Source organism: Quercus suber, unplaced genomic scaffold, assembly GCF_002906115.3.
Source record: "Quercus suber isolate HL8 unplaced genomic scaffold, Cork oak 2.0 scaffold_870, whole genome shotgun sequence".
Classification (NCBI taxonomy): domain Eukaryota; kingdom Viridiplantae; phylum Streptophyta; class Magnoliopsida; order Fagales; family Fagaceae; genus Quercus; species Quercus suber.
Window position 1 is genome coordinate 8159 of NW_027070300.1, and position 4343 is coordinate 12501.

Consider the following 4343-nt stretch of genomic DNA (forward strand, 5'->3'; position numbering starts at 1 on the left):
ACATATAAACCATACATACGTATAGAGCTGGCTCTATACTAGAAGCAAATGTTGGGGTCACCTAAGGCCCCAAGTAGAAAAAGACCCCTAAATTTTAACCAATAGTGTTATTTTTTTCCATTATAATAGTATTAATTAAACTCAAATATTAATCAATAAATAAGATAATATTTTTTATCAAATGAAAAAAAAAAAAAAAAAAGAGAAATGCTACGTCAACAATATTTTTCACAATAAATCATAAGTGGTAGGTTGTTACAGGCTATTATTAATGACAACAAATTTAATTTTAATGATTAATTCAAATTTGAACTAGTAATAACTTAACACATAGGTTTTGTTGTGAAAATATTGTAAATATAGCACTTTTCAAATAATTTTTTTTTAAAAAAAGCAATACACAAAAAAAAATTCACAACATTTTTCACAAGTTGAGTTGGCAAACTTTTACTAGTTTTTATTTAAGTCTATTACTAACATCACTTTTTTACTTACTACTGTCATTCTACCACATCAACAAGTGTAAAAAGTTTTTTCAAATTTTTTGTGTATATACTTTGCAAAAAATAAATCTACGAAGTTCATGTTAATTAGTTGTAATTTTTGCATCTAAAACAAGACAATAAAGTTTAAGTAATATTTAATTTTTTTTAATCATAATTAAATACATAAAAGGTCTCAATTTTAGTTTTCGTCTTAGGACCTCGAATACATTAAATCGCCTCTGAATACAAAGCGCATAAAAAGCAATGGGTCTCATCCTTGTTTTATATATTTTTTGCACTTTCATGTGCAAAAAGAAGTAACTTCTGCCTATAATCCATTAAACCGAAAATTTCTTAGAGAAAAAAAAAAAAATCAAGCTCGGAATTCAAAACAAAGAATTTATGATTATATAAAAATAAAAGAGAAGAGAGAAAGGGAGAGAGCTTATCATAAGAGAGAGAAGGAGCCAAAAAATTATGTTTCACGCGGTTACAGAAGAATATAATATTTATAGGATATACAACAAGTGAGAGAGAGATTATTTTCCTTTTTTTTTTTTTTTTTGAAAAAAATCTATAGAAAATAAGCCTTATTTTTATTAGGATTTTTAATTGACTAAAGATTGTTTTTAGTTGACCAGTTTTTTTTCGTACTACCAAACATTAGAAAATGTGAAAAACTATCTTTACAAAAAGTTTTACAACAAAACAAATAGAGCGTAAGAAGCTTAAATTACAAATTTTTTAATAAAAAGAGAACTTAAATATATCGAGTTATCGACAAAAAAAAAAAAAGTTTTACAATTTCTTTCTATGAGTTTTTAAATTTTGAGTTGTTACATGATAGTTTGTTATGAGTATATATTGTCAATGTGGGTAGTTATGACTATTTTATTTTTTTAAGGTTATCTAACATTTTATACATTTATTATTATCTATTTGTCATTGTTTTTATAAAAATAATAAAAACTAAATAATTAAACTTAACTTATTGGCTCTGTATAAATTATTAATGCACACAACCACATTCATTCATACAATTTAATGAATCAAATTTTTATTTTTTTTTTATTTTTATTTTTTTATACAAGATAGAATTTATACTCTAACTTAATCTAAGTGTATATGTGTGTAAAGTTCCCTCCTAGAGACTTGAACTCCAACCCTTACCTCCTACACTCCTCAAACATTTATACTTGTAGAGTAACCACTGCACCAAGGGTGCGCGGTGGTACCAATCAAATGCTTGAACATCACTAACTTTGAATTTTTTTAACTTTATAACAAAAAATTATTATAACGTAATAACAATACACACACGTAACAAACCTTTTCTATTTCCTAATTATTAAATTATTTAAAGTTGTATTATATTTATACAGTACACACAAACATCCACACATATAATTATTCACACAAATAACGTTATAAAAAAAAATAAAACACACAATCAATGAGAGAGAGGGAGAGCGTGGTGGTCGAAGTAGTCTCACCAGTCCAAAACGACGGTGTCGTTTTTATCGCTGAGGAGCATTCGGGAGCCGTAGCCTTAGGAAGCGAAGGAGTGAGGGTCGCAGGAGTAGGTGAGCTTGTCACCGATGGAGGATTGGTTGAAGAAGGTGAGGCCTGTGGTTTTGATTTGGCAGAAGAGCTTGGTGGGGACGCCGTGGTTGGTGACGTGGAAGGCTTCGTAGTCTGTGTAGCTTGACTAATCGTGGAGCGGATTGAAGGGAGGTGGGTTAGGTTAAATTCGAATAGGTCGATGGTGGGGATGGTGGTGGCGGCGGCGGCGGTAGTGGAAGAGTGGTGGTGAGGGCGGTTGTGTGGAGCTTGGATGTATGGTCCAGATCTGAAAGAGAGAAACATAGAGGATTCGGGTTTTTTTTTTTGGGTTTGTTGAGGATCTGTGGCCAATCTGTGGGTTTTTTATTTATTTATTTATTTATGGATTTGTGTTCTTAGATCTGGGTTTGTGTACTTGTTGTTCTTGTTCAAAACACACTTAGATCTCAATTTATATGAATTTTAGTTTTTAATTTTTTTTATTTAGTTAAAATTAATAATTTTTTTTTAATTTAAATGCTGACGTGGCATTTTTTAATGCCAAAATTTTTTTTTTACTATTAATTTAAGCCACGTGGACATTAATTTAGTATTGTTTATTCCTGCCGTTTGCCATATCAGTTTTCTCTTTTTCTGATGTAATAGCAAGGACCAAAATGAGAAATGTTTTTCAGGATAGGGATTAAAAGCGGTAAAAATAAAATGTAAGGACTAAAATGAGAATTGCCTGAAAATGTAAAGACTAAAAAATGTTTTTCGCCTATAAATTTATAATAAAGAATGACACTTACTCTTACTCTTAGAGTTATAAATACTCGTAATAAGAGTGTATAAGATTATAGTTAAGGTGTGTAAAAATTAAAAATAAATTAAAGTATTAAACTTCAAAAAAAATATTATATATAAATTTTTTTTTTTGGAGGTTAGGGGGTTCATTTGAACCCCCTCAACAAAGTATACTGCCACCCCTATATATATATATATATATATATATTTTGGTGATAATTCAATAGTTGGAGAATAGGAAGATTTGAAAATTTGACGTTTTCATAGGAAATACCAAAATATGCTAGTTGAATTACAGTTAACTTTGAATCTATTTAAAAATAACAACAACAATAATTTACAATTTCAAATCATATCATGCTAATTGTAAGCATTTATTAGGAACCTAAGTTTGTTTGTTTGTTTTTTAACACAATGACAAAAACTAAAAGAATAAAAAGCCTTCAAAATAATTAAAAATAATAATAAAATTTCATAAAACCCCAATGGTTGTTTATAAAACATGAAACCTCTTGAAATTTTGAATACAACACTTAATTCTTATGGCATTGTTTTATCATATTATGTGTAAACCATTAATTATCCATTAAAAAAAATGGTGAATTGCTCATGTGATAACACATGTACATATTTAAAACTGCATTTTTATACCAAACAAATGAACAATACCACAAAGAGTTTTGTGTTAACATCAATAATCGAAACCATATATATATATATATGAATTTAAACCCTGAAGAGGTTAAATGTTACATAATTAACAACTTAAATACAAAACAATATCACATGCATATATACATAAACAATTAGGGAAAAAAACCATGGACGGTTAACTATTGGCAGTATTAGTGTATATTATACTTAGAACTTCTATAATACTAAAGCCGGCACAATACAAACACATGGCATAATTACGTGTTCATATTGTGTTGACTCTTGGGCATTGGAGCATTGAAAGTAAGCCCAAAATGACCATATATCACTGTCTGACAAAATATTTAACAATATATTACTATTTGTAAAATATTTAACCATTTATCACATTTTTGAAACTTGAGTTGTTTAAAATAATAGCCTTCAAATCTGCCATGTTATATTTTATGAAATTTGAGTTATTAAAACTCGAGTTACATCAAAATTGTTTAGTAGAACTCGAATTAAAAAAAAAAATGATAAATTTCTAATTATTTCACAAACACGAATAAATCTGTACAAATTTTGCCCAACAGTGTTACTAGCCCATTGGCCTTGAAAGTAAGCCTAAAGTCAGGACTTTTTTTCTAAAAATAAGTACGGTGAGATGGCCACAATCACTGTACGATACCGGCGAAATGGCACTTGAGAGAAATTCCCTCCTATCCAACCAGAAATGAGTATCAGATATTTCTGTTGGTAGAGGCAGGCGGACGTGGACGTACGATACGAACAAAAAAGGGGAAAACCCATGGCGAAGCGTCTCTGCCTTCCTCCCCCACGCAACTCTCACACGCTTCCCACATTTTCCTCTCA